Here is a 22,180-nt window from a genome sequence, read left to right on the forward strand (position 1 = left end):
TCCCACACAACCAAAATATTGTATTCCCCTTCTCTGCACTATTTTCTTTTTCTCCTTAACACTTATCAATAGCTAGCATGCAATATATCTTACTGGCTTCTCAGCCCTTAGCGCAATGCCTGCCACATGATAGGCACACTCAATAAATATTCCTTTATTTCATGTAACATATGTTCCAGTGAATGTTACTGTCTTACTATAAGTTATAAACTTACCAAATTGCACTTAAAATACATAAAAGAAGAATAATTTACCTATTAAAAATGTTGACTTACTTTGGAAATGAGTTTCCGTAGTGATTTCCTTACAATCTCTCGCCAGCATGATTTTTTAACACAATTGCCATTTACTTTAGTAAGTGTCAGATGTTTTGTTACTTTTTTATCATCTTGTATTGTTACTAAAAGAAGACGGAAGCATTCTCCTATTTGGATAGAGTGAAGTGTTTTGTGTACTAAAGTAAATATTTAACTATGTAACTATTCATGTCTGTTTACAATGCTATTAGACAGTATCCAGCTATATCAAGTGTGTCTGCGATAGATTAGGCAAAGGATATCTTTCATGATGTAAACAAGACATATTAGTACAGTTACTTTGCATTCTGAAAAAGAATGCTTATTCACATACATTTTCCTTCATATTTACATGATGCAAATTTGGCCAAACAGTACTTTTCCCTTGCTAAAAATGTTAGTTGAATATTTTGAAGTAGTATTGGATGCATCAAGTAAATTCAGAACACATTACCAAGAAATAGATGCAAGCTGAATTTATTTGGAAATGAAATCACTTAAAATACCTGCTGTGAGACAATCATTAGAGCATAGTAAGCTGTAGCCTTTGGTTCAGTTTTGCGCACAGTACCCAACTCATTATAAATGTACCGATATTTTCTTTAAGTCAATAGCACTTACTCGTCCCCATCATCCCTTGACTTTAAAAAGAAGTGAACCGCAAACTTTTGATTATGATCTTGTAGCCATAGAAAACTTGGAAAATATAATCACAATTTAAAATTAACTCTTTGTCTTTAGGTTTAAAAAAATGCTTTGAATTGCATACCTTCTCTTAACCACAGGTGATATTTCATAAGTTTAAAGTACACTTTCAAAAAAAGGGTACTTTCAAATAATTTTCCATGCCTTCATTCAGCAGGTAACCCAAACCTTCATAATCCCCAAATGCTGCACTTCAAAGTTATGCTCAGGAAAAAAATATTGAAAAGAACAGCCTCTCTTTCCAGTTGATTTAAAACATCACTAGCTTATTTTCAGTACACATATGGAGTTACTTTTAAAAAGAAATCTTGGAATATTGCCAGGCTACATACAGGAAAGGCTTTTCTCCAGAGAGAGCTAAAATTCATTATCTGAGCTTTGGGACACCCATGTTCCTTCAAAATTTGGACACATCTTTGTTCCTCCATGATTAGTGATAGAAGTTTGACTTAAAACAAGAGACTGCTTACTCAGTGTGTAACTAGACTCTAAAGAATCCAAAAGATTATGTTATTTTGAATTGAAACTGATGTATAATTATACACTTAAATAAAATATTATTTACACAGTAACAGTTTTAAAATAAACTACAGAATATTTTTTTAACTAAAATGATTGACAAAAATATAATACCAATTATGTGTTTGTCAGTAACATGAAGTTAAATTTTGGACCCTTTATCTTATTTCTCTCTTCAGTAAATGGCTGGTTTCTCTCATTTAAAACCATGTGAATATTGTTTTTTTTTTTTTTTTTGTAGGAGAAAAATCACTAAATCCAAGGAAGCTAAGGGCAATATAATTCTTTCATAGTGTTGTTTGTGACCAATTCATGGTAATAAATATTTCAAACAATTCCATCTATTTTTGATGCATAAAGTAAATTTATAAAAGTGGAACATAGTGTTACAAATTAAAAAGAAAAAAGTAAAATCAACACTTTAATTTCAGTAACAATCTGAAACGTTCCATTGTAAAATATTATACAGTGATAATTATTCTCTCGCTCCCTTATGTATGGTTCCAATGCATGCAACACATTTTAGTTTCCTTTTTTATTTTTTATTTTAGGTGAAGGAGTAAAATCAAAATCCTCATAATTGATGATGAAGAGCCTCTAAATACAAAACAAAATAATATATACTGATATTAAGCCAATTAGGTAGACACAGGGCATGATTTCTATAAGGTTTACAGTACCTTAGATGTGCAGGGCATCCATAAAATTGAACAGGTGCTAAGCTGAGCATTAGCTTTAAAATATCAATCCTACACATAAGAAAGAATAAGTGTATTTTGTTGTATGCAGAATAAGGAAGCAAATGGTTTTGTTTATCCCCATATTTATTTAGTCAGAAAGACAGGTGTAGAATTCCAGAAACTGCTTAAATGAAGGAAGAGAAAATTTTGGCATGTTGGGGGTGTATTTTACGTGACACGTGAGCATTACATATCATAGGTGTTTTTAACCATTTTAATTTTGCTCACAAAGAAGGCCTGGCACTTTCTGTATCTGCATAATTTGATAACACCGGGTATTATGAACTTAATGAAGAATTATTTCAAATGAAACCAAAGCACACGTCCTATTGAAAAGAGTCATGGTAGAGCTGGAATAGGATTACTTCTGTAAAATGAATTAGAACACTATGAACTGCGATGTGTCAGTGATAAGTCTCGCTTAGTTCAGTCCTACCGCTATTGGAGAAATGGATCAGAGTCACTTGAGCATCACAAATCCTAGGCCATATTTTTATTTCCAGCCTTCCCCTTTGTGCTGCTTCCAAGTATGCGGCTCCCGTTGATTTCAAAGGCAGTAGATGAGAGATAAAGAGGAGTAAGGATTGTTCTACCTCAGCAATTCACGATCCCTCTAAGGCCACTGATTTGGAAAGAATAGGGGGACCCTGGCATCTCAGCAGAATAGAACCAGCTACTCTTCTGTATGCCTACTCCCATGAGGCAACCCAAGCATTTATCCAGTTTACCATAGCAAACGATTCTCTACGTCCAGAAAATTACAGCTCTCTTCCTCTCTTCACTCCAAGGAGCCATAAAACCTAAATTAAACATAACTGTCCAAAGGGTTATTTTCAGCTACGTGAACATTTCAACAAGGGAAATAAATGGAGCTACGTGATTTGAAGAATTTTAAAATATTAAATAGAATGATATTTTCTAACAATTTACCATCACTTATTAATTTTTACACTGTGACTTAAATGTTTTACGGGTCTAGGGTAAAGCTATATAGTATATTGCTAAAACATGTGTGTTTCTGATTCTAAAATGGTTAAAGCTTTCTAAGTAATATTTCTTTCATGTTCTTTATACAGAAATCCCCCTTTTGCCTTTGAAGATATTCTTCATTTCCATTTAAACAGAGTAGGTGTGTATATACATTTAAGGGACTCATCTAGCTCCAATAGTCTAACGATATGTTTTAGTGTCCAAAATATTTTTATAGTTGTGGTGAGACTTTCCTAAATGAATACTTACAGTTTTGAAAAACAAATTAATTAAGGTATCACTTTCTTCAAAAGCAGTGACTAAAGGCTATTGAAAGGAGTCAATTAGAATAGGACACTTCAGATATATGTACAAAAATAACTAACATTTATTGAAAACTTAGCATGTTCAGTCACTATACTGTTATTACATGCATCATCCACTTAATTGTTGCAAACCTGTGAGGTCAGCATTATTTTCCCTATTTTACAGCTACTGAATGAAAGGATTACAGAAGGTAAATAAATTACTCCAGATTATAGATGGGGCAAAACTGGAGCTTGGACTCAGGTCTGAATTGAGAATTCTGCTTTTGACTGCTTTATCATTTCTCTGTTCTGGTGGTATCATATTTTGAACTGGAAAAATTTTAAGGTATGATTTATAGGTAGAGAGGATGTGTTTTAGGACTGTAGTTGTTCAACAAATGTTCATTTCATTGGATTTATAAAATATATTTTATTCTGAAATTATTAAGTCTCTTTTCTGTGTCAGCCCTGTGTTGAGTGCAAACAAAGACAACTAGCATGTGATCGTGGTCCTAGCAGAGTGAACCCTCTAAAGCAGAAGTCAGCAAACTTTTTCTGTAAAGGTCCAGATGGTAAATATTTTAAGCTTTTGGGGTCATACAGCCACTCAAAAGTAATTGACTCTGTCATTTTTAGCATGAAATTTGCCACAGAAAATCTATAAATAAATGAGCATGGCTATGCTCTAATAAATCTTTATTAAGGAGTCTGAAATTTGAATTTCATATCATTTTCAGGTGTCAATAAATATTCTTTTTCTCATCTTTTTCAACAATTTAAAAATGTGAGAATCTATCTTTGCTCCCAAGTCACACAGATATTGGACTGGATTTGACCGGTGAACCAAGGTTGACCAATTACTGTTGCTGCTTTGTGGATATAAAAGCCACTAGCCACATGTTATTGAGTACTTAATTAAGGCTATTGAGTACTTAAATTTAGCTAGAACAAATCGAGATGTGCTGTAAATGTAAAATACACACCAGATTTTAAAGACCATATTAAAATTTTTAAAGGTCTCATTTATAATTTTATATTGATTATATTTTGAAATAAGATTTAAAATTAATAAAATATGTCATTAAAATTAGGTTCACCTCCTCCTTTTTTTGCCTTTTATTAACATAAGTCCTAGAAAATTTAAAATTACACATGTACATCATATTTTATTTCTACAATGATGCTTCAGAGGTAGCATTATTTGAAGGTCAACAGATACTTACTATATATTTGTGACAATGTAATGATTTATTAGGTATTGAACTGGGATAAAAAGGTCATTAGAGAAAAATGGTTAAGATATGATCAAGTGTTGAAAGTAGAATAAATATTTTCTATATAGAAAAAGAACCGAGGCCTTTAAGACACAGCTATGTTTGTTCTCAGTGTGTGTGTCTGTGGAACTGAAAGTTCTTTTTGCTAGAAAATAACATGTCATAGGAAAAGTGGTGAAAGATGATGCTCTACCAATTAACCAGGATCAGGTTACAAACAACTTTGTTTTCCATGCTGAGGATCTTAAATTTTATCTGAAAAAGGAAGTCAATCACAAGCGATAGGTAGGGGTGGACACTGGAGATCTTCAGGAAATGTGGTAGGTCAGATGGTTGGAGGGAAATAGAGATAAGTCTCGTGTTGGTAGCTTAGACCATGAGGTGAACTGCAATGTCACCTGAAGACAAATGAAATGCAGCACTAGAAAATTACATCTTTGTAGGCTATTTACTTGCATACTTGTCCTGTGGTGGGTGGTGCATGGGTAAGCTGAGACAGTGGGGAAAAGTTCAAGTTGAGACCACAGAAAGTTAGCAACCGGATAGTTACCGTTTTTCTGATATATCGACATTTCAGCTTAAAAGTCAAGGGGGGTCATAGACTGACAGATATGGAAAACTGCAAAATAACTTACAAATTGGGGGTCAACCACTTCACAGATACTTGAATGCCTTGACAAGCATGCATGCCAAATAGGCATCCTTATTAAGACTGAACATTTTCAGGAAGTCTATCACCTCTTTGAAAGAAAGGCATTTATGACTATTAGAAAGTCATTCTTTAGGATTAAAATTAAAATCATGAACCATTTAGTCTCCTTTCACAAGTAATACCACCACCACGTTTAATTTCAAGAATCCCAATTAGCCATTATATTTTCCAGCGATTGTTCTATCGTGTGAATGAGGTAATTCTTTGATTATTAGATGCCTCCAAGGACACAATTTCTTATTGGAACAGTGATCAAAAAGCATAAAGTTATGTAAGTAAATTTTTCATTATAGAAAGCAAGTCAGAGTGCTCATGTTTTCAAACGCCAATGGCGCATCTCTGCCGGAGACACTCTGCAAGCGTCTCCAGCCAACAAATATTTTTCTTTTTCATCTGCAAAACATGATGTTTCTTTCCCTTTTATTGCATTGTTTAATGACATAACCACGTCCATTCGGCACATCAAGTTGAAAGAAGCCTGTGTCATGTGTGTAATTTTGCTTGGCTAACAAACTAACAGAAACGAAATACCGTGCTTTCAAATCTTTTTCAATTTCTTTCCTTATGACTTTTTTTTTTGCAAACATTTTCTTATTTTCTAATTGTTTTCATAGTCTTCATTGTCTCCCCACACAGATCTGATTTTCCAGTCTTCCGTAGTGTAAACCTTCTGGTTGTTCATCATGTGGTATTCAGGGGAGGTTTTCCAATACATACTCTTCAGATCCAATGGTTTCTGGAGAGGGCAGTGCTTTCCAAAGCAGGGAATTGTGGAGAGAGGGAGGGAGATCCACCTTCCAAGCTTATCAACTAACTCTACTTCAAAGAGTACAATTCGTGTTATTTTCTTTTTTGGCCACATAAGTAAGATTTCCTTTGATTAAAATAGTTCCACTGTTCTAGAAACTTGGCCAAATATTTCAGTCTGGCTTCAAAATATTTACCAATTTCATTTCCCTCTTCTTTCACACCTTTTGCAATGAAGTTGTAACAGATGGTAAAATGGAAGATCTGTGGAGAAAAAAATATAAAAGATTTGAAATGCAGAATTTACTATGGGGACAATTATGAGTTTTGCAACTCCACACCCATTGGCCAGATGAAGAAAATAAAGAAAGGTTATGGTTGAGAGAGAGTTGTAAAGCCGCACCTTGGAAGTGTAATGAACAATGCTATTCCCCTTTCCAAAAGAGAGAGGGCTGAGGGGTACTACAACCTTACCTTATGCCTTATGAGGCGGTACCCACAGGACTGTGGAAAGCATCTGATATGCACCTCTAAACCTAGGTGAGACCAGGGAGAGTAGACTGATGTCTGAGTCATCCCTAAGAAAATAGCAGGAGAGCATTGGTGACAGTAACAGGTCTTTGCCCTGCCCTTGTATCCTACCGTGGAAAAAACTTGGTCCACAAAGAGATTGCACGGTAAACCAGGAGAAAGACTGGGTTAGAGGAAAGAGTGTTGCAGATACTGAAGATGGACTCTGAATTTCCCCAAAGCCCCTCATAAAGAAAAAAAAAAATGTCACCTCAACCAACCCCAGGCTCAGGGAGTGAGAAGCCACCCAAAAATAAAAACTTCTGTTCCATCCCCAACCTCCTCTGCCTCCTCCCACTTCAACTCTACAGTGAGAACCAGAGGAAGTGAATGAGGAGAGTAGACGGTGAATATCTCACTTCTTCCAGAAAAACACTTCCAGTTATAGAGCTTATTGTGGTTTAGAGAGGAGAATAAGTATTCAGTTTGATTTAGTAAAATGTTGAATAATATACTGGGCTAGATGCATTCCAATTACTGAATTGAGGCTCTAAGCTGGAACTTAAAACCATTTTAGGACTTTTACTAAAGAGTTAACAGCAATACCATAGGAACTCTTTATTTGAACACAGCCTATAAGCCATGGGTTTAACCAGCATTTATTTAGTTTGTTTCAGTCACACACATGCACACTCACATGCACACACATTCATACAGCATTCACCTTTTAGAAAATATAGTATGCATTTCTATATTTTCTATAACTACTCTTTGTATATACTGTTTACTGACTTCAAATAAGGCATCAAAGTGCTCCAAAAACCAGCTGTACCCCCACTTTCTACATAAAGGACCCCAGCTTCCCAGAGGCTGTCTGTGTATCAGGATTCATCTGAAAGTCGGGATGTGTCTCTATCAAAGCCAATACCATAGTTAGAATTCTGAAAGGAATAGTGTATGTCGCCTCTCCTCCAGAAGTTCACAATTGAGTGGGATTTGTTTGTGAAATATAAAGAGGCTCAGGAGAGGAAAAAAATCCACTGTTCTAATTTTTTTATTTCCTTATTTCCCAGACAGTTAATAGCAAAACCTGCCTACAAAAATAAAATGTGTACTAGGTTTAACTTCAGTTCATTGCAGTTTTTCTGATTGGAATAAACTTTTTCCTCCTCTCTCCTCTGGATGGGCCAAAAGCAAAAATGATGAGCTCAATTTCCCACAAAAGATGAGAGAAGGAAAAAAAAATTAAGGCATTTCAAATAAAGCTAATAAATCCCAATTAATATTCCACTTCTTGAACAATCAGATATTCTTTAGCTATAAATAATATAGAGCATGATTACAATAGCAATCATAATAATAATCGTAACAATTTAAACTTTTACAAAAACCCTTTTTCAAAGAGTTAAACTACTTTCGTATGCAATGATAAGCAAAATTTAAATCTGAAAGCACTGTGACATGATCCTTAATTTTGATTACTTATACTTCATAAATCTTCGTTTCCTTTTTAAATTTTTCCTACTCGTGATATTTTTGGGTTTTTTTTTATGCATTTATACAATTTTAATCTCGTTGTTTTAGAAACTCCTATGAAGGCCTGCTTTCAAAGTTGAGAATAATAGTTCTCTGTCCAATATAATTACACATGTTTATTAGGTCATTTTTTTTCTAAACCAATGTCAGCAAAAACAAAAATTTGTTCACACTGGAATATCATGAAGTTAAAGAAGAGATTCCTGTAGCAGTTTATTTTAGGATTTGTAGTTTAAAATATGCCAGACTCTCTTGCCTTTACTGGGGCTGTTGAGGATTTGTGTGTTTTATGGTTTTTATTTTGTTTTGTTTTAATTCACAGTGATGTTGTTAAGCAGATTAGTGTAAAGTCCAGGCTTGCTCCTATCACAAGGAGGAATCCTTTCAGGTGCCACAATAGGTTGTAACACTCTGAGCAATGCAATAATCTGAGATGCCTAACAAATCACCCATCAGCAGGGAAATACAAATCAAAACTATGATGAGATACCACTCACACCTGTCAGAATGACTGAAACAAACAACACAAGAAACAACAGATCTTGGCGAAGATGTGGAGAAAGAGGAACCCTCTTCCACTGTTGGTGGGAACGCAAACAGGTGCAGCCACTCTGACAACAGTGTGGAAGTTCCTCAGAAAACTAAAACTAAAACTACTCTACAATCCAGCAATTGCACTACTGGGTATTTACTCAAAGGCCACAAGAATATAGATTTGAATGTCTATAGCAGCATTAGCAGCAATAGCCAAACTACAGAGAGAGCCCAAATATCCATCGACTGATGAATGGATAAAGAAGACGTGGTATAGATATACAATGGAATATTGCTCAGTCAGCAAAAAGAATGAAATCTCGCCAAGTGCAACAACGTAGGTGGAGCTAGAATGTATTATGCTAAGTGAAATAAGTCATTCAGAGAAAGACAAATACCATATGGTTTCACTCATATGAGAAATTTAAGAAACAAAACAGATGAACATATGGGAAGTTGGGGAAAGAGGAGAGAGGGAAACAAACCCCAGGAGATTCTTAACAATAGAGAACAAACTGATGGTTGATGGAGGGAAGGCATGGGGAATGGGCTACATGGATGATGGGTATTAAGGTTGTGATAAGCACTGGGTGTTGTATGTAAGTGATGAATCACTAAATTCTACTCCTGAAACCAATATTGCACTGCATGTTAGCTAACTAACATTTAAATTTAAAAACAAATCTTTTTTCTAATTAATAAGAAACATTAAATAAAAAATTTAATAGCAGTATAATTAAAATTATAAGAAAATAATGTTTAGTTTTGCCTTTGCAGAATATTTCATATATTTTTACTCACAAATATTAGCACTGAAACTTAAGATACTCTGGAAATGTATTCAAAGACTTTTGAATATGACTGATATAAAATTATTAGAACTAATATAAAATGTGCTCCCCCAGAAAAATGAGATTTTCCTACTTAATTCATTTGAGCAGTTTTTGTTTAAATAATTATCCTAAACATGGGGCGCCTGGGTGGCGCAGTCGGTTAAGCGTCCGACTTCAGCCAGGTCACGATCTCGCGGTCCGTGAGCTCGAGCCCTGCGTCGGGCTCTGGGCTGATGGCTCAGAGCCTGGAGCCTGTTTCCGATTCTGTGTCTCCGTCTCTCTCTGCCCCTCCCCCATTCATGCTCTGTCTCTCTCTGTCCCAAAAATAAATAAACGTTGAAAAAAAAAATTAAAAAAAAAAATAATTATCCTAAACAGTGCTGGTCTTTTTTTTTTTTTAATCACACATACACAAAAGCCTACATACTAGAAATCTATTGCTAAAAAGATGTTATGTCTCATTGTCAGGGATTTTTAAAAAAATTGATTAATATAGTAGTATAAAGGAGATCTTTGGAAATATTGAAATATTATTAATATATTACCTATTTCTTAATTCATTCGTCAAATATTTATTGAGAACCCAGTATGTATCTTGCACAATTCTAGGTACAAGGAATTTGGTAAACAATTTCAAGAGAAAATAACCTGCCCTCGTGCATCTTATAGTCAAGTGAAGGTTTACAGTAAACTCCTTTATTTTTTAAAATTTGTTTAATGTTTATTTATTTTTGAGAGAGAGAGAGACAGTGTGAGCAGGGGAGGGGCAGAGAGAGAGGGAGACACAGAATCTGAAACAGGCTCCAGGCTCCCAACTGTCAGCACAGAGCCCGACTTGAGGCTTGAACCCATGGACCGTAAGATCATGACTTGAGCTGAAGTCAGATGCTTGACCGACTGAGCCACCCAGGTGCCCCTACAGTAACCTCCTTTAAAGGAACATATCAGGAAGACTACACTAGAGGCATTCCGTGTGCATTTTATGATCAAATCTTCTATTGGTATTTTCAGTATTCCCAGAGTGATCTTAGAATGTCAAAAGCAACTAACTACTTTCAAGCATTAATTAACTTTTCATCAAGAACATGAAAGAACTTGGAAACAAATATCTATGCCTATGTATACATAGCCTACTCAACCTGAAACTAGGGAAAGTTTTAACAATAATTTTAAAGTACTCGAGAAGTCAGTTTTTCATAGGCCCAAAAATATAAGCTGAAATACCGCTGCACTGGCTGGCATTCCTGTAATACAATTTCTTTGACTTCTCTTTGAGAAAAAGAAACCTTTTTTTTTTCTGAGGCACTTCATGTAGCACGTTAATTCAGCATTAATTATAGAACATGTCAAACTGTATTTCAGTCAAAGCTCCCTGTAAGTCTCCAGAGCTTTCTTAATGACAGTAATTATAGGTCATAAAAAGAGTCGTCTAAAATTAACATTTCTCTCATGTCTTGATAGGAAAATGTAAATGGCTGCACGGTACAGATGTTTTGATTAGTAAAATTTACACTTCCTTTTTTGTTTCAATGCTTGTCAAACTTCACAGTGTTAAACGTAAGGTGCTGCATTTCTTATCTCGCTGAATAGATAAAGGTGCATCAAAAGTGGTTGTAGAAGTTCTTAAAAGGCTATACCTCATTGTTTCGTGCTGCAATTAAACAAAAATAAACAACAGCATCTTCTTGAAAAAGTGCAAGAATTCTTTTAAAAGGTGAGCAAAATAAATTCTTTGCTTTTAGAGATTCCACCAAAAAAAAAAAGGGTTTAAAGAACTGTATTTGATGCAAGCTTATAAAAATGATTTATTCGAATGTAGGAAAGAATCATGCCAACTTACATATTGATCTAAGTCTCCTGGTAAACCAGATTTTATCATATACTATCGGAAAGAACACACAAACCCTGCTCTGTTCTGAACTGTCAAAATTTACTTACTACGAAATGAGAATGGAAACATTCTGGTTTAAACAGTGTTAATATCACCAAACATCCAGGGAAATATAACAAATTAAAAGAGAATCACTTCAAAGAATAAAAGGCTGACACCTTAAGTAATAATAAATCTAATACTTGACATTCATCTCCCTGGAAAATAAAATTAGATAAACTTTTGCAAGGGCATTCAGAACAGCCAATCCAGTTTATTAATAATTTCCTGTTTTCATATTGGAAGCTCATATTATCTGGTTGCAGCCACAGTAGACCTCCACAGATATTTAATAAAGCTGCCGTCGGTAATCCTCTCTGATTACCTATAACCTTCCAGCTATAACACACTGTGCTGTAGCTCTACAGAAGGACAGCACACTGTCACCTGCTATGATGTTTGACAGCTTATTCTGCTACATCAAGCCAGCACAAAATTACTTTTTTCCAAATCCATCCCTAGTTAATAACCAAAAGTAATAATGGTATTCAGCATGCATAATACTCTGAGAAGGCAAAATGAGGCAATAGAGGAAAAAAAGATTAAAGAATGACTATTATGGAAGGGAGATCAAAAACGGAATCTTGTAACACACAACAATGTTTCAATTACAACGCCATGCCGAGAATTCCACGCATCATGTTACAAAATCCACACCACAGGGCCAAGAAACATGGACGAGACTTCCTATTGTATTTACACTAGGTGCATGATTATTCTAGTCATACGGGGCAACATTTGAGAATTTTCTTTCTAAATTATTCTTAGACTTTCTCTTAGGAACAAGAAATGACTTACCTTTAGTGGAAAATGTCTAGTTAATGGAAATATATTGCTTTGATCTCACCTTATGGTTTGCAAGAATAATAGGGTATTTTGCTTATAGAATAGATCAGACTAACCTTAATCCAGATTTACAAGCATACTAAATCCAATTCAATCTATTTTTTTTAAAGATGAAACTCCAAATTAAAAGTATGAACCCTCAGTTGAAAAAAATTAGATTTTTTAAATCACATATGCAAGATCCAGTATATTACATTTGTTTTCATTAAAAAACAGGTCAGTGACCTTGCTATGTGGTGGAAGCTATGACAATAAATGGAGAAAAACATAAACACATTCCTTCCTTCCTCTCTCGCATCATCCCTCCCTCCCTTCCTTTCCTTCTCTCCATTAATTCGCCTCACTTTATTTTTCTCTTCTTTCTCTTTCCATGTCTTCCTCCCTTCCTTTTCTTCCTTTTTCCTTTGTACAACATTTTTCAGATGGCCTTCATACATTTTACATGTTTCCAGGTGACTAACAATAACTATAAAATAGTTCTATGTTTTGAATGGTCACAGATTTAAGAAAGTCATAATCAAGTTAAACATTTTATCAAAAACAAAAAACTCCTACTCATCTGTTTGCATTTGACATATCTACACAGATTAAGGGTGTGTCTCATTTATAATATTTGTTTTATATGCTGGACACAATTGGAACATATAATTGATACCCTGAGTGTCTATTAGGACCTGCAAATCTGCTTTCTTTCCTGTGGTTGACATCCCTATGACAACACGAGTTTATACCCAGGTGCTCATGACAAAAATAGAACTGTGATCTTTGACACCTCTCCCTTCCCTTGACCCATCTAATTCTTCACTTAATGTGACTTTTTGAATGTCTTTTGGATCCCACCACTTACTTGTCTCCGCTTCCTCTGCCAGACATCAGCCAAAGCAGCCATCACTGCTCACTGTACCAAGACCTCCTAAAAAGACTTCCTGCTCTTGTTTCCCTCTAGATCAAGCTAGAACAGCTAGAGCAATCTTTTGAAATGCAAATATGTTTCTTCTCTTCCTGAAACTCTTCAGAGCCTCCAGTTGCTTTTAAGATGAAGCAGAAACCCTTAATATGACTATGAGGCGATGTGTTACTTGGCTCCTGCCCACCTCCCTAGCCTCACCATAGGTCAACCACCACTGTTTACTATACCCAGGTCATGTGGGCCTTCTGCCTTGCTTCCAAGACTTTTTCACTGGCTGTCTCCCCTTTTGCAGAAGTTCCCTCACTCTATTTACTTGGTTCCGTATTATTCATCTTCAGGATCTGGTTGAAATATTACTTCTCTGGGGATACTTCCTCAGACAGTCCTAACCCTACTTCTAGCCCATATCTGCTTTCATGTACCCCTGCACTTTTCCTTCCCAGAAATAATTATATCTCCAGTTAGGTATATTGTGCGTTTAATGCTTGTATCTGTCGGTAGAATAAGGGCAGGGAGAGGCTTGTTCTCTTCTAAGTCCAGTGGCTAGTATCCAGTAGTTTCTCAGTACATATGTCTTTAATAAATCCATTGAATAAATGCATTTTCTCTCACAAGGGATTATTCATTGGATATCTCTAGTATGAACTAATTATTGTACAGGAGGATTTTGGCATAATACCTCCCTGCATTGTATTTCCCAGAAATGGACCTGAGACAGGGATTTGCATCAAGTGGTTCATTAAGAAATGTTTCCAGGAGAGGCCAGTAAGAGAGCAGGAGAAACAGAATTAAGAAGGGGAAGGGGAAGGGGGGCAAACAAGGAAGTGATTTCAGGCCAAGTCCCTCCCTCAGAGACCAGTTGAGCCTGAACTTGCAAGGGATCTGTGAAGTGCACATTGTGTCTCAACATTGTCTCCTCTGAGGCATATCAGCTATGCTGGAGTGGTGTAAACTCAGGCAATTCAGTTCTCTGCCACTGAATATCAAATGACTCCAGTAAGAGGAGGGAAATTCCCCAAAGAAGAGTAATGAGTCTGGGCTGTCCGTAGCAAAGACACCCAGGGCCAGTGAAAGCGGCAGAGAAATGGCAAAAGGCCTCTGAGGCATGGCATCCCCAGTAGGTGCCATTGTATATAAATGCTTAGAGTATTCTTGGACACATTGTTTTAAGAAAGATATGAACTGAGCTTCCATTGCTTTGGTGAAGTTAATCACACAAGCTCTGATAAACTTTCTTTAAATCTTGTTTCATCATCTTATCCTTTAAAGTGTCTCTCCCCTTGGGCACCTGGGTGGCTTAGTCAAGTCTCCAACTCCTGACTTAGACTCAGGTCATGATCTCACGGTGAGTTCAGAGCCTTGCATCAGGCTCTGTGCTGACAGTGCAGAGCCTGCTTAGGATTCTGTCTCTCTCTTCCTCTCTCTGCTCATGCTCTCCCTCTCTCAAAATAAATAAAATTAAAAAAAATAAATCAAATAAAATATCTTTCCCCTCTTTTGGTGGTGGTGGGGGATCTTTCTGATTTTGCAAGCTTCTTTATGAACATTTAAGCAATATTTTAAATTTCTTTTTTAAATATTTACTTATTTTTGAGAGAGACAGAGTGCAAGGGGGGGAGGGGCAGAGAGAGAGGGAGACCCAAATCTGAAGCAGACTCCAGGCTCTGAGCTGTCGCACAGAGCCCAATACAGAGCTCGAACTCACAAAGTGTGAGGTCATGACCTGAGCCAAAGTCTGATGTTTAACCCACTGAGCCACCCAGGTGGCCCTTAAGCAATATTTTAACACAATATTTCTGAAGCCTGTTACCCACAACTAAGTCCCATTTGTAAGTTTAGGAGCAATGCCAGGCGCAGATTCAAAGTAATACTAAATTATATTTGGTTTCGGTCAACATTTAGCACTTTGACTAAGTCTGATGAACCCTGGAACCTGTGTTCCATCTCTGTCTTAGTTTGGGTAATCCACCAAGGTCCTCTAGATTTGATTCACTATACTAGGGATGCAATGGATTTCAGTTGGTTGAATGGGATATTTCTTAAAGATAAAATATCTGGGCCTTGCCATTCTGTACCATATAACACAGGGAAACTTTCTGAGCAAGGCTCAAACATTAAGTTAGGTGAAGGAGAATTTAAAGGTTTCATATACCCAAAGCTTAATTTCTACTTAATATAAGCTGGGATATACCGTACTATCCAAAACCTGTTTCAAACTTGGTAACTTGCTATACTTTATCATATTGGAGCTGCTCTATAGAAGGACACTGTTTCAGAGTTCTTAATCTCATTCTTCATGTAACAAGTAAACACCATTTTGAGATTTTAGAATATTCCTAAGAACCACTACCCCTAGTTTTTATTCATTAGATGTGGAAAACAGGTTGGTAGACTGATGAGAGAAACTGCCTAATGGTCATCTTCCTGTAGATATCTTTATCCAAAGTAGATGCTAACAATAGAAAGCCGAAAGTATCATATACCTGTCGGGTTTAGTAACTACTCAGCTTTGTTCTTTCATTGATAGGAAGAGAAGAGGAAGGACACGGCAGATAAATGTTTTGAATGGCATCCACTTTTTTGTCATTCACTTTTACTTATCTGTTTCTTCTGTACCTTGGTTGGGAAAGAAGGCACTAACTTCGGTTCATAGAATTTAAATTGTATACCAAACTCTAGATTGGGGAACACAAACCAGCACTTAATTATACTCTGGCTACTATACTCATGATCTCTAAAACTGGATCATTTTAGTGTAATGTGCTCCTCATGAGGTGCTTGCTACTGTGCATAGAAGAGGTACCTATTTCAGGGATTTGGGAAAGATTTGAACAGTTTCCAGAGCCACACCGAACTCCATCCTTACCCACAATGTCTATAAAGAAGACAAATGTATCCCATGTTGAAATAATGTTCTAGACCTCAGATAAGAGTCCCTCCTGCCTGAGTGCCACAGAAGCAAATAGAAATTTAAATAACATTTATGGCCCTGTTAATGCTCCACTCGGCCCAGAAACACAGTACATACATTGTCAACACCCAAATACCAAGCCAACTCTGGGTCTTCTGATCCCAAACAAGACTGAATATGTGGCCCTAGCCAATCAGATATTTCTATTTTCCTTCTCCTTGTTTTTATTCTTTATCCTATAAAGACTTCATGACCCGTCGTGCATTTCTCTGGAAGAAGTTTGTCAGCTTCAGGAAGTGTTAAAGTGTTTTTTTTTTTTTTTTTTTTGTATAGCATAAATAGTCTTATTTAATAACTTTTAACACACAGTAATTGAACAAATGAGAAAAGTGAAGGTCAGAAAGTCTGTGACTCGCTATCCTCTCCTCAACAACCATAACACCTGATAGACCTATATACCCATCCTTCCTTATCTCCTCTTCATCTCTCAACACAACAAGACATGAATGCCATGCCCAGAATGCCACCAGTTTCCCTCACTAAGAATGCACATCCTCTCTTGGTTATAAATCAGTGCTCGTGTTCCAGCTCTTGTCTGTCTTGTGGTCTGCAATATTTCACAATGTGACTGTTTTCACTTCCCCAGGTTTTGTAGTTTAACACTCTCTTGGGTTTCCTCTTACTTTTGGTCCCATTTCCCCATAGTAATTCATTTGTATGCATGTATGTGTGTCTGTATGTATGTATGCATAATTTATTTATTTCTCTTGTTCTCTTTCAGTCTTTAAAATGAAATTTACAAGAGGCTTCCCCTGGCCACTGTCTTCTCATTATATATCCATTGCTTGCTTGATTTAATCTCATGGCTGTAATAATTATTTAATTGATGAGTTGAATACCTATGACTTCTACCTACGTATTTCTCCTGGAATTGAAGTTGAGGTCTTAACCATTCGCATACAAATAAGAGAGAGACAGAGACAGAGAAAGGATCCTAGCACTTCCCTAAGTTTTCATAGGCACAGCTGGATAAAAGTTAATAGAATTCATCTTAATTAGAGACTACAGGATGAGAAGTACATGTGCAGATTGAGATTATATATTGAGTTTAATTTACTAAAGTGTGATGGACTAGTAGGTCATCTTAATGTTGATGAATAGACCCCATAGGAAATATATGAGAAGGACATAACAGATTTGAGAGTAATCAGTAAATAGTTGGTAAAGGAAAAAGAGCATGAAGAATGGAGAGGATATTTCAGAGAACACACAGTCTGAAGACAGAAGAGACAATATATAGGGAAACAGATCTGAAACATGATTATGAGTTCAACTTGGGACATATCTATAACATCAAAATGTAGAGTTCCAGGAGACTAATTGTTTTTCTATTGGCTCCTCAGATCCCAAGAGTTTCTCAGGGATCAATGTGAGGTACCAGAAAGGCAACATGGAAGGGTCTTGGAGTTTGGGAGCTTTGGAGCTTTGAACCAAAGCTCTTTGGACTCTGACTCAGTTAAAGAAGCTCTTGCATTGAAGAACATCTCATCATCCATCCATTCATTCATTGCTGACATTAAAGTTTGCAAACCACCAAAGGAAACATATATTTATTTGGCTGAGAAAATTGAGGCTTAAAACACGTTAAACCATTTGACCAAAGTCACACAGCTTCTAAGTGACCAAGAATAAACGTGAGTGTTTTTCCATTATACTGTCTTCTTATACTGTTTTCAACATTCATTTTATGTTCAAAGCATCTTTCAGTTCTATGCCTTTCTTTGAATCCCCATTCATACTTCCTTAATTAACACTATCTCAGGTGTCTCAGAGATTATACAAACAACTTCCTCTAGATGTGCCCAGCACCATTTCACCCTACCTCATCCTCAATTCATTTTCCAAATTAAGCAATCTTTTTGAGACAAACCTGATTACATAAGTCAATGGCTTAAATTCCTCAGCAGCTCTTAATTGTCAAGATAAAATACAAACGCATAACTTACAAAGATTCCTCCTTATGTAATTTTCATTTTCATCTCATAGAAGACTCTCAATTTGCTAATAACTGTGTACTTTTGTGTTCCAAGTACTTTTCAGTGACTTGTGTTTAGGTTAATATATGGGAAGACACGTCTTAAAATTTAGTATCCAGGGGCACCTGGGTGGCTCAGTCGGTGAGCAGCTGATTTCTGCTCAGGTCATGATCTTGTGGTTCATGGGTTCGAGCCCCTCATCGGGCTCTGTGCTGACAGCTCAGAGCCTGGAGCCTGCTTCCATTCTGTGTCTCCCTCTCTCTCTCTGCTCCTCCCCTGTTTGTGCTCTGTCTCTCTCTAAATAAATAAACATTAAAAAAATTTTAATAAATAAAATAAAATAAAATTTAGTATCCAATTATTACATGATTAGATATTGTGATAACCGTTTTATTTTATTTTTTTAATTTAAAAAATATTTTATTATCTTTTTTTATTTTGAGAGAGAGAGAGAGAGAGAGAGAGAAGGATAATCCCAAGCAGGCTCCACACAGTCATCGCAGAGCCTAAAACGGAGCTTGATCCCAAAAACCGAGAGATGATGACCTTAGCTGACATCAAGAGTTGGATGCTTAACCAACTGAGTCCTATGTTGTAATAACTGTTTTAAAGGAAAATTTTTAAAAAGGTGTTATGAAAGAGATTAAGAATAATAATAATTTAAACTAGATTTTCAGGATGCTTTTTCTTGAAAGAATCATTTAATTTGAGATACACAAGGTAAATAAGAGTAAGCCAAGGAAAGATTCCAGAGAAGACATATCCAGCAGGAGAAACAGCACTGGTGAAGGTCCTGTAGTAGAAAAGAGACTAGTGTCTCTAGGAAACAGAAATAAGGCTAATGTGGTTGAAACCTAGTGAACAAGAAAAGAGTTGGAAGGGAGTTAAAAATGAGGTGTGCAGACACTAAACTTTATAGTTATTAGAACGAGATAGTCTTTCTTTGTCTCTCTCTCACCATCCCTCTTTCTCTCCTCTTGTCCTTTGCACTTTCTATTTTAAGCTAAATCTTCCACTACCACAAAAGTCATTTCTATGACATTTCTATAATTAACTTCATTCTTCAGGACACAGAGTGGATGTTACCTCATTTGGAAAGTGTATGAGTCACAACAGACTGAATGCTATAACAAACAGCTTCAAAATTTCAGTGCTTAACCTGTTAAAGTGTATTTATCTCCTATAAAAATCCAATGCATATGTTCCTAAATAGGCAATTTTTTGAGGGCCTTTCTTCTTAGTGGTGACTCATGAACCTGACTCAGTCCAAATTGTGTCTCCAGCACTCCCTGGGGATTTAGGGCCATTTATTTTCAGTCACTCTATGGGAAAAGAGAGAGTAGAGTAACACAGGGGAGGTTTTTATGGGTCAGAGTTGGACGTGACTTGAATAATTCCAGCCCATATTCAATTGGCCAGAATTCTGTCCACGGCCACTCCTAACTGCAAAGGAGTCTACTAGAAAGGAACAATGGATATAGTGAACAACTAGCTACTCTCTGCCACATTTCTTTCTTTTGACCACCAAATAAATACCCATTTCAACTTTTCTCCCATCTAAATAATACAATTGACCCGTCCCTAGGGAGACAGCCTCAATTTCTATCCAGTTATTTGTCCATACTAAAGTCTAGGATCGCAGAAGGGTGTTGTCCCAGCCATAAAATCTACATGTGTCCCTTCATGGTCTCTCAAAACATGAACTAGAAAGTCTGGTTGTTTTCAATGCAACTTTAAGCAGGCACAAAATAGCTGCCTGCTTAAAGATAGAATAAAAAACATGGGGAGTCACTGCAATACAGCAAATGTGAAATCCTGTTGAAATTAGGAAAGAAGGAAGGAAGAAAGGAAGAAAGGAAGGAAGGAAGGAAAGAAGGAAGGAAGGAAAGAAGGAAGGAAGGAAGGGGAAGGAAGGGGAAGGAAGGAAGGAAGGAAGGGAAGGAAAGGAAAGAAGGAAGGAAAAAAGGAAGGAAAGAAGGATGGAAATAATTTAGAACACCATTTCAAGAATTAAGAATTCAACATTTTAAAAATAATGATGATAATTGTTCACATTAGACACTAGGTTAAGAACTGCAATTTTTTTTTCTCCTTTAAATTCTCACAGCAACCATGTGAGTTAGGTATTATCATTACTTCCATTTTACTGTTAAAGAAACCAAGTTCACAGAGTTTTAACAACTTGTCTCAGTTCTCACAGATATTAATTAATTGGGGCTTGATTTCATGATTGCCTGACAAAAATTAAGACTTACCTGTTATTATATACAACTTTTGTATCATAATCCGAGTAGCTAAATGCCCATTTGATTTATCATTACAAATTATTACAAATTACGTATCAGTGAAAAATTCACTAAACATTCAGAATACTGTTAAGAACAGTAACCACTATAATATTTATTTTAAGGGTTTTCAAAGTATCTACAAATAAAACTATCCTATTTAGACACAAAATCATTTAACTCTGAACCTAAAAATTCATGAAATCTCAATACATTTGAACAACGATTTCAAATTTTCCAATTGTTACTAACTTAGTGCCTTAGGCATCAGTTTCCATTGCTATAGCATAGTTATGACAAGATTACTAATCGATACCTAATTTTAATATTTATTTTCTTGATATGTTGCTTATTAATAAATAGCTTTATCATAGTTCACCTCAAACTTATCTAATCCAAATAAATTACCATCAACCAAATAAAGACATTGTTCTTCTTCCATAATTTTTCCATAGAAATATGAACAGCATTTCTGATCCAGTGTAAGTATAAAGGTACATATTGCTTTCTGTGGAAAGAATTATAGAAGTTGCTTAGTCTTAAAAGGACAATTAAAGCAATACATTGGAAAAGCTGATGAACTACTCTCATAAAACACTACCTTAACTAAAAGTAAAAATGGACTCCTCAAAAAGACTTTCAGCCATTTATCTTTCAGAAAGGACATTTACACAGGGAAAATATTGCTGATGGTAGTTGCATTTTTTTTAATTGAAAAAAGTATTGAAATAGAAAGGGATTCTTTAAATTTACCATTCTCAGAATGCACGATGCTCACTGTTTTGTAACATTTTTATTCAGTAGAATGCATTCTCTTTTTTTCAATAAGCAAATGCTTTTTTTCCTACGGAATTTCCAAGGATATCTGGAAAATGTAATTACAGTTTTGCTATCACATATTAATTTTCTTTGCTTCAAAATAAGGCACACAGTTCCAATAACGTTCCTGTTTTAATATATGCTTTCTCTGTAATTCATTAATGCAATCGGCTTGCAACTTTTGCCTGGACTTTGAATTTGTGATTTAAAAAAGGCAAATACAGCAATTAAGAGCCTGGAAGAAATCCCTTATCAAATTAGAATCAGCTGGCAAATTTGGATCTTAGCTAATTAACTGTGCTCTTAAGAATTTTTTTGAGAAATGAACTCAATTTAAACTAAAATTAATTAAATTAAAATACATTCAAACATCAGATGGATCAAAACCCATTAATTTCAGCTTAGCCAGTGCAATCCAGCCAACTCTTATATTCTGACCTGCCGTAACTCTCACCCCAAGCAGTTACACAGTTAACATTACCGAGTATGAGGATTACGCACTAAACAGTGTCAGATACCGTCAACTTGGCCTAATAAAATTATATGTAGCACTTTTATAACTCAAACATAAAGAAAAGTGAAAAAACAAAGCAGTCCTTTTCTTTCTAAAGCAGTGTCATTAAGTTGACATAGAGAAAACTGTTTCTACTTTCTCAAAATGAGAATTTGTTTCCTTTGCAAGTATTCACTAAACTGGTCCCTATAGCCATTTTACTGCGGTGTGTATACAACAAAGGACATTTTGGGGCTGTGCTGTGTT

General features: G+C 35.8%; 1 long non-coding RNA gene across 1 annotated transcript in view; it reads right to left on the bottom strand.

Moving 5' to 3' along the window:
• Positions 1-757: 757 nt before the first annotated feature.
• LOC147572041 (uncharacterized) overlaps positions 758-22,180 on the bottom strand; it is a 411,310-nt gene continuing 389,887 nt past the window's right edge. The window contains exon 6 of the long non-coding RNA XR_015246868.1: positions 758-6,534. This is a non-coding gene — a long non-coding RNA (uncharacterized LOC147572041). The remainder of the gene's footprint in view (positions 6,535-22,180) is intronic.

The sequence above is a fragment of the Puma concolor genome, chromosome F2, assembly GCF_028749965.1.
Source record: "Puma concolor isolate L17-30 chromosome F2, mPumCon1.1.hap2, whole genome shotgun sequence".
Taxonomy (NCBI): Eukaryota; Metazoa; Chordata; class Mammalia; order Carnivora; family Felidae; genus Puma; species Puma concolor.